General features: G+C 45.6%; 1 long non-coding RNA gene across 1 annotated transcript in view; it reads right to left on the reverse strand.

The window, feature by feature from the left end:
* The window catches only part of LOC114594802 (uncharacterized), a 188,578-nt gene extending 179,582 nt beyond the window's left edge, over positions 1 to 8,996 (reverse strand). Inside the window, exon 1 of the long non-coding RNA XR_013392120.1 lies at positions 6,026 to 8,996. This is a non-coding gene — a long non-coding RNA (uncharacterized LOC114594802). The remainder of the gene's footprint in view (positions 1 to 6,025) is intronic.
* Between the last annotated feature and the right edge of the window lie 484 nt (positions 8,997 to 9,480).

A 9,480-nucleotide genomic window follows, 5' to 3' on the forward strand; every position in this document is an offset into this window, starting at 1 on the left:
CCCCCTAACCCGTGGATTTGCGCCCCCCTAACCCGTTGATTTGCGCCCCCTAACCTAACTCCCAGATGTTGCGCCCGGTGCGGCCAGCCCCCCCTGCACCCCCCACGCTACGCCACTGCTCAAGACAACTACTTCTGTCCGACTAATGCAATTCTTTTCTCTTGGGACTCCCATAGTAGATATTTCCCCCCACCACCACCACCTTTTTCATGAGCATCTTAGGAAATTCTTGCGAATTTTGAGACACGCAACTCCCTGATTTCTTTTGACAGCACAATACTCATTTACCTCCTTCTGGTTCGAATCCACACACACGGCTGGTTTTCTAACTGAGAGGGCCAGCTCTGCCACAACGCAGAGTGAAGCAGCTGTTTCAGGCAGCTGAATTTGGATGTCATTAACGAGCAACAGATTTATTTAATTTATCATTGTTGCATTTTTCCTGCATAGAAAAGGGAAGAGGCACTTGCGGGATTTTCTGCCTCAGGTGCCTGGGGGCTGTCTGTATCTTGATTCTTGAAAGGAGAGGGACACTGTTTTCTGTTCTTCTCAAGCAGCCAAAGGCCTTGTGCCAGCCTGTGCGATCACATCCCCACCAACAAATCATATTTTTTTACTTTCAAGAGCTGGCAACCCTGCGACATCACCGAGTCCCATTTCTTGAGTTTCTGACTTTGGGATACTGGTGATCTGGCAACTTGACAAGATGAGAAAGACTAATACTGCCCATTACGAAGTAGTTCCTAGAAGAGCTACTAAAAAGTGAAATACCGTATTTTTCACTCTATAAGACGCACCAGACCACAAGACGCACCTAGTTTTTGGAGGAGGAAAACAAGAAAAAAAAATATTCTGAATCTCAGAAGCCAGAACAGCAAGAGGGATCGCTGGGCAGTGAAAGCAGCAATCCCTCTTGCTGTTCTGGCTTCTGGCAGCCTGCATTCGCTCCATAAGACGCACACACATTTCCCCTTACTTTTTAGGAGAGAGAAAGTGAGTCTTATAGAGCAAAAAATACGGTAAGTTTCATTGGGAAGTAATAGAATCCCACTTCCCTGTTGGAAGTTTTGAAAAGCTCAAAAACACTTGGGCAGGCTTCTTTCTTGGTTCAGGACAGAGAATTGAACTAGATGATCCACTGGCTTCTGTCCAACAGCAGGAACTGAAAGAGGAAATGTAAACATTTGAATGCTCCCTCTGTAGAATATTGAGACCTGTTGATGTGTCGCAAACACCCTGTAAATGGAAAAGCTAACGATTAGGGCAAACCTAATCATCATAAACTTACTCCCCAACACGTAGGGCGCTTTTGATCTGGGGGAGCATTCAAATAGGTAACTTCCCACTTGTGGTTTGGTTTTGTAGGAAGGAATCATACAGTGTTTCCTCTCTTTCTTTCTTTCCTTCCTTCCTTCCTTCCTTCCTTCCTTCCTTCCTTCCTTCCTTCCTGTCTGAATCAGCTATATTACAGTCCCAATAAAGCAGCAAGCTTAGAAAATTCCTGCACCCCTTTCAGAATCTTAAAAAATAAATAATCATCCTGCATCATGAGAATTCAAAATGAACCACCACACAAATTGAGCACTGAAAACAAGCACTTCCCCTTGGAAGACTTGCATGCCTTCTTATAGCATAGCGCAAGAAGAACCACACACTGCATTTGTGCATTCAAAATGGGAATCCTCAGGTTGCATAGGGCACCATGTTTAAGGAAGCATCTGTCCAGCTCTACCGCGGACTGCAGGATCTGATTACCCACCTATAAAATGGGTGTAATAATCCAAACAGCTGCCTCCTTGCTAATTGGTTCATTACAAGCTCTCATTTCTCTAGCATATAATAATGGGATACATCTTGCAATAAATATGCTAGCTAAGCACTACAATATTGTCTCTATAATTTAATGGACCCACAGTGGGGAGGAGAGACAGTTCATGTTTCACATCTCATTTTGCCTTTGAATAACCAATAACACATTGCTAAAAGCTGGCTGCATGAAACAAGTGCTTCATTTGCTGCTTTGGCTTTCTGCTAAATTACAGCACTTTGAAGGAAGGAGAGCGGAGAAGGGGAGAGAAGGAGCTGACTGTTTTCTAAAAGCCGATCAGCTGACATTTAATTGCGGTTATGCTTTTTTTTTTTTATTGCTTTTGGCTTAACCTTCCTCTCTCCTCCTCTACTACCTAAATAACAGAGCGGTATCTTTTGCCATGGAAAACAAAAACCTATTAAATGTCAGGCACAAAGGGGAATAAAAAGATGCTGACATTATGCTTTGCAAGGACAAATTAATTTATGAAAAGAATGTGCGCTTGCCACAACTCATGGAAAAGGGGAAGAAAAAAAATCTCCACGGAGAAAATTATATTAGCCAAAAGAAAATGTAAATGTAAAGTCCTGGTAAGTATGGGAAGTTGAAAGAGCAACTCATTTTCAGTTAGCGTCCAGCTTTCCCAGATCTTGTTCTGTGTGCAGCAATGACACTCCTATGTGCAGCAGTTGTATTGGAAGTGCGACATCCTTTGCGATTCCGCTGCACATAGAAAACGAGAACAGATGCACTGCCGTGGTGCAGAAAAATCGCAACTTAACCAGCAGGGTAAAATTACAGTCCAACTGCTGAGAACATGTGATTTTCGCATGAGAAGCACTTCCTGGAGGAAGATATTTTTATTCCCTGCGGCAACTAACAGTTTTACAACTTCGGAGACACACACTGGAATCTCCTGCATCAACTGAGTACAGTGGTACCTCGGGTTAAGAACTTAATTCGTTCTGGAGGTCCATTCTTAACCTGAAACTGTTCTTAACCTGAGGTACCACTTTAGCTAATGGGGCCTCCCGCTGCCGCCGGAGCACGATTTCTGTTCTCATCCTGAAGCAAAGTTCTTAACCCGAGGTACTACTTCTGGGTTAGCAGAGTCTGTAACCTGAAGCATCTGTAACCTGAGGTACCACTGTAGCGACTATGTTTTTGGACTTGTTCGTTTCTTAAATGCCCAGAAATGCCTTCAGAGACTGAGCAGGGCTCCTACCGCCACAATAACATTCCTGCCACCTCTTAGATCCGAAAATAACTAACTTCCCCTCACAAACAACTCTTATCCATTTGGGGACCCCTGCTTGTTTTGCATTTGCTTTAGTTCTTTGTGGATTGTTTGCTGCCTGCTCTAGGGAGTTAAAGTGGGTATCCCATCTCCTTTTGAGGTTTTGCCTAAAGAAATAAAGGCAAGAGGCTAAGAAATAAGGTGGCACTCCTATGCCTGTGGGTCTGGAGACCTCTCACACCAAACAGAGAAGAGGGGCACTTCCAGATGTTTGCCATTTTCAGGAGGGATTCTATATAACACACCGGTGAATTCAGGTTGCGCAGTTTAATATGATTTGGTCTCTTGAGCAACAAAATCATTTCCCCGCAGAGCCAGACATTTTACGATAAGAAAAGTGAGGGGGGAAAGGTAACGCCTGCTTAAGAAATCATCATCTGACCTCCCTGCAAACAAATCAGAACAAATGCTCAATAAACAGATGGCGTCTTATAACCTCCCCACAAACTTGTGCAGACAGATCAGGATGAATACTCAATAAACAGGTCATCTGGAAATGAGCTGGGCAAGTTAGCTTCTCGGCATACAGGGGAGGAAAACTGCTGATTCTTGCCTCGTAAGATCACCGTTGCAGCCAAGGCACAACCTCTCCAGCCATCCCAAGTGTGGTTAATAAGTGTGCACAGGCAGCTGCAGCTGGGGTTGCGGGTGTCAGAAATTGAGGGTGCTCCTTTCATGAGTAGAAGTGCCTTTCTACAAGCAAGATACTCGCGGATCCAGGCCTTTGGCAATGGAAATAAATAAACTGAACATATGGTTTCCTGAAATTGGAGATAAAAATCTATCAACTGAGCTTGTACGTTGATGCCATTGCTCTAGCCACGGCAGACTCAGCCAAACTGACAGGTTCATTGCAGTGTGTGATTTCGACGCAGTTGCAAAAGGTAAATAGATCGAGTTCAATAACTATTGGCCTTAAAATAAATAATAAACGTCTAGGTATGCCAGTAGTTTGCTCGTTTCTATTTGAAATGATATGAGCAGGCTGAACGCTGGTGTTCCCCTTCAGGCGTTATAGATGTGAAGGGCATGTTAGGTATATAGACACCCACAGGGCAACGCAGGAATCCCAACCATACACCCTCCAGGCAAATTCATAGGGCAGCAACCAGTCCTTCAGATATCCAGGTCCAAAGCCTGAAATGACTTTGAATTGTGCCCTGGAACAAATGGGAAGCCAATGGAGTTCACTGGAGCTGGTGCCAACCAGTGACCCAGCTATTGCATTTTGTGCCAACTGGAGCTTTCTGAGTAGTTTACAAATGTGGTTCCACATACAATGCACTGCAGTGGTCCAATCTAATCCAGGTGCTGGGTAACAGTGGCCAGGATATTTCTTTCCAGGAGGAGGTGACACAGCTGGAGCACCAGACTAAGCTGGTGGAAGGTGCTTCATGCCACAGATGCCACCTGGGCATCCGACAGAAGGGCAGAATATTATAACTGCATCAGCTATCCTGTTTGGCCCCGAGTTAGCAGAGTCCAGCTCCTGCGAAAGAGATGCAGAATGCTCTTCTTCACTTGCCGCAGGCACCTATTGGACAGTGCTTGTGATGACATAGAAGAAGACACAACCCCCATGCTTTATAGGTTGCATACCCATTGTTCCTTTAAAGCACCCTTCAAAAGAATCACGGTGCTGGGAATTGTAGCTCCGTAAGGGGTTTCCTATTGATTTATTGAAATTTACACGGCTCCCTTCATATGAAGATCACAAGGGAGTTTGCAGCATAAAAAAGCGAAAACACAAAATATGTAATGGAGCGAAAGAAATGAAACCACAGTTCCCAGAATTCTTTGGGGGGTGCTTTAAATCCCACAATGTGCATGCAAGCATAGTTTCAGATTTTTAGTTTTGTAAAAAATCGAGGGCTCCTCCACTATTTTCCCTCAACTTTCTTTTCCAGCTGGGGAGTGACCAGCACTTGCTCTAAACCACCTAACATTTTTCAAAGGCAAATCTTTTCAGCCTCAGCAAAACTCATCCCATATGAGTAGGCCTCTTTCTCTCCACCTCGGCTACATATGCTAACACACACTACAGTTGCATGATCATTGCTAGCTTCGGCTGTAGTACTAGGCAGGAAGTTGCTTCCGTAGCTCAAAAAGGAATAAATAAAATACTCTTAGCTGATAGTGGTTTTGTTTTTATTCCTGCCTTTATTGCACTTGACATAATGTAGGCAGTTTACATGTAACCAAGCCAGATGGATGTGAAATGTTTTTTTCTTCCCTTTTTCCCCCCTTTGCAGGTGCTTTAATGGTGATGCCAAGAAAATCTGGATCAGAAAAAGCCAGTCCTTTTCCAAACATTCTAAAGGATTGAAGTATATATGGCTCAGCTTCAGATGACATATTTGACTGCACTACATAAAAATAAATCCCTCAAACCGCACTTAAAAAACTATAGCAAGGACTTTTAAGCAATACACACAGAGCTGTAAAATAAAACGGAGCTGGCTAATGAAGCATACTGATTTCTATAAATCCTTATATTTTAAAAAACAAAAATATCGCCTCGAGCTTAGCTTTTGAGAGAAACCACATCCTTTGTTTCAATAAATTGGTATGGAAATTCATATATAAATATACATTCCAAATAGCTTTTTATTTCCTATATATTGCTCTTTATGAACTATTCTATTACATACCCCTAGCCTTTTTCAGATGGAAACAGGTATACTTAGTTTCCATGCCTTGTCAGAAGAAATAGCATTATAAATGATATCTTGCAGTAATAGCATGCGAAACAGCAGCAGCAATGAGCTGCACCTCACTGTCCTTTTTCTAGAGGAGTTCACATCAAGCTTTATTTATGTACATGCGCAGGTGGGAACTGAAGACATTCACAGTAGCAATCCTGTACCCACCTACTTCACTGCTTGGAAGTAAGACCTATTGAATTCAGTTAAACTTACTTCTGAGTCGCAGTGTAAGAAGGCATCATTTCCCGCTCCTCCCGGTTTTCGTCACATGCAGCACTGTTTCTGCTCTGCTGCAGTTCTTCTTCCACCAAAAGCTACAATCTTCATCTCGCTGTCTGCTGCGGCAAAACTGCATAGCTTAATTACATCATGTCATTTCACTCCATTCATTTCAATGCAAAAGAGAGGGGAGGGGGGACATAATCAATTACATATTGTTTGCGGACTGAAAGCAACAACAGCGAATACCAGTCGTATTCACTGGATTGATTTATGTGCTGCAATTGGGACAAGCAGGTGAACAATAGCATTTTCTGCCCCCGTTTCAATTTTTGCTGGAATTCTACGACTTCCAGACAGAAATGTATAGGATTCGCTGTTGTGAGCAACTCAGCACCTCTGAGCATGTCTAAATATTTCCTGAAGGGAAGAGGGTCTTCTTAGCAAATACACACAGTGATTGTCCTGTTTGTTGGTTTAGGTTTTCATCCGCTGGGGGGAAAGTAGCATGCTTTTTCCCCAGCAGATGCCAAAGAGTGCACTTCTATTGGCCTTCAGTTGTGTACTCCATTTGGAACACATCAAAAGGACTGGGCTAATACACTGGAGAAAATTCAGAAGAGGCAAAAATAAACCCAGAATGCAAGATTTTTGACAATCCAGGCAGAGGTGGAGCTAGTGCACCCAGGAGTGGGGCCATGGGGGCTGGGAGAGCGTCCCAGGAGGCGAGCTGCCCATGGGGGCTGCTTCCTGGATGGGGAGGGAGCCACGTTGCTTTGCCAGCAGCCTTCCTTCCCTCTTCCTTTTGACAGCTCGGGGGAGGCTTACCCCCACAGGAGAAAGCCCAGGAGTGGGGGGCAACAGTGCTCCCAAGCCTCCCCTGAGCTGTTAAAACAAAGGGGGAAGGCTTCTGGCAGCTCTGCCCTTCCCCCGACGGCTCGGGGTAGGCTTGGGAGTCGCAGATGGGGGGCGTGCTGAATGTCACCCCCCTCAGTGATGATATCTGAGGTGGGCCACCTTCTCTGCCCCTAAAGGTAAAGGGACCCCTGACCATTAGGTCCAGTCGTGGCCGACTCTTGGGTTGCGGCGCTCATCTCGCTTTACTGGCCGAGGGAGCTGGCGTACAGCTTCCGGGTCATGTGGCCAGCATGTGGTGAACAGCACACAAACACCATTTACCTTCCCGCCAGAGCGGTACCTATTTATCTACTTGCACTTTGACGTGCTTTCGAACTGCTAGGTTGGCAGGAGCAGGGACTGAGCAATGGGAGCTCACCCCGTCGCGGGGATTCGAACCGCCGACCTTCTGATCGGCAAGTCCTAGGCTCTGTGGTTTAACCCACAGCGCCACCTGCACCCCTCCTCTGCCCCTAGATCCAGGTAATTTGGGAGTTCCTTCCACTTCCAAATATCTGGGTTCTATGGCCACAGCCAGACTGCCACTATTTTTAGATGAGATTCAATCACATACAGGTTTCACAGACAACTGGACTTTTTGAGAGAAGGAAAGTGATGGGGAAATAAAGTGAAAAGTGTGGGATAAGACTTGGTTGACCTCCCTGCAAACAAATCAACAGCAGCCAGTGTCAACGATGCCACTGAAAACTTTGTGCAAACCAACCGGATGAACGTTCAACAAAAAGGTTGCCCAATTACTTTTAACAAAAAGATGCAACAAAGAGAGATCTTATTGTAGTTGGTAGGTGTGCGTGGGGAGGCGAAGCAAAGTGCTATCAAAGTGCAGCAATCCAGGTTAGATTGCTTTGTCAGGAATACTCCCTATAAACACAGGAGCTTCCTGCCATTCTTCCTTTCAGTGTGTAGGCCTGTATACGGCAAGGGGCCCAGAGCAAGACGAATACAACCTTTCCCACAGCTCACAGAACTTTCGGAATGAATAGGAGCCTAGGTCCGAAAATGCCCGTGTGAGTGAGACGCACTCATGTGAGCCACACCACCTCACAGTGGGCAGATCACATGAGTGGGGCCAACCCATTTGTGTAGGTGTTTATGCATAGCAGCCCCCGCCCACACAGAAGTTTCTGCATGTGGCGGAGGAAGGTGTATTAATGTCCATTGAATCCCCTGAGAGACCAGCCAGAACCTGGCTCCTCCTCCCTTTGGACTCTTTCCTCTTCCGGCTGATTATTATAAGAACGATGTAACCAGACACCAGTGCCTGAGATTGCTTTCTCCCTCTGCCCGCCAAATTCCTTTCGTGTTGTGTCTCTTAGGTCCGCATCTGCACTCTTAGACCACTTTAATACAGTGGTTTCCCAATGGGTGGTCTGTTCACACAACAAAAACTACCATCGAGAGTTCAACATTTTCAAAAGACTTGGCTTTTGAAAAAACAGAGGGCCCACAGTACTCAGCTAATCAGGAACCACAGCTCTAATAAATATGGAGTATCCTAGGTACTGTCGTTTCTTAAGAGTGCTGGGAATTGTGGATCAGAGGTTTGCGCCCTTAACAAACTACACTTCCCATGGCTCTTTGGGGAGAAGCCATGACTGTTAAGTAAAGGTAAAGGGACCCTTGACCATTAGGTCCAGTTGTGGCCGACTCTGGGGTTGCGGCGCTCATCTTGCTTTATTGGCTGAGGGAGCCGGCGTACAGCTTCCGGGTCATGTGGCCAGCATGACTAAGCCACTTCTGGCGAACCAGAGCAGCACACGGAAATGCCGTTTACCTTCCCGCCAGAGCGGTACCTATTTATCTACTTGCACTTTGATGTGCTTTCGAACTGCTAGGTTGGCAGGAGCAGGGACCGAGCAATGGGAGCTCACCCCATCACTGGGATTCGAACCGCCGACCTTCTGATTGGCAAGTCCTAGTCTCTGTGGTTTTACCCACAGCGCCACCCACATCCTAAAGTGGTATAAGAGTGCTTTAAATGGACGGTGTGGATGTGACCTTAGTCTCTGCCCTCAGACTTAGAATGGCTGCTTACCCAGTCACAGGGCAGGCAGGTATTGCGGCCTGTCGCCCCAGGCCCTTGCCCTTGGGGGCAAGGTCAGGGCTAGGCAGCTGTCTGTGGGGAATTCCCAGACCAGCTGTGGGAGATTGGCAGGCTTTCCTGCTATTGGTTTATTTGAATACTAGCCAATCTGGCCATGTCAGTTGGGCAGGGTTTGTTCCCCTTCTTGGCTCAGGCCTTGCTTCCGGGTGCAGGGGTCACTGCGGATGGGTCCACAATATGTTTTACTATTTACATTTGTAAGCCATTCTGGGAACCTTTATTTTGCAGAAGAATGGTGTAAATAAAAACTATTTAAAAATGAAATAATAAAGGAATCTGGCAATGCAAGGATCCACCACAAAAGTCAGTCACTCAGCAGGAATCTATCAAATTTCCACTTCCCAAATAGGGTTGCCACACATAACATAGCCAGTATTTAGCTCTCATAAACAATGTGTGGGTGGAAATTGCTGAAATGTCCATGAAA

This window comes from Podarcis muralis, chromosome 3 (genome assembly GCF_964188315.1).
Source record: "Podarcis muralis chromosome 3, rPodMur119.hap1.1, whole genome shotgun sequence".
NCBI classification, from domain to species: domain Eukaryota; kingdom Metazoa; phylum Chordata; class Lepidosauria; order Squamata; family Lacertidae; genus Podarcis; species Podarcis muralis.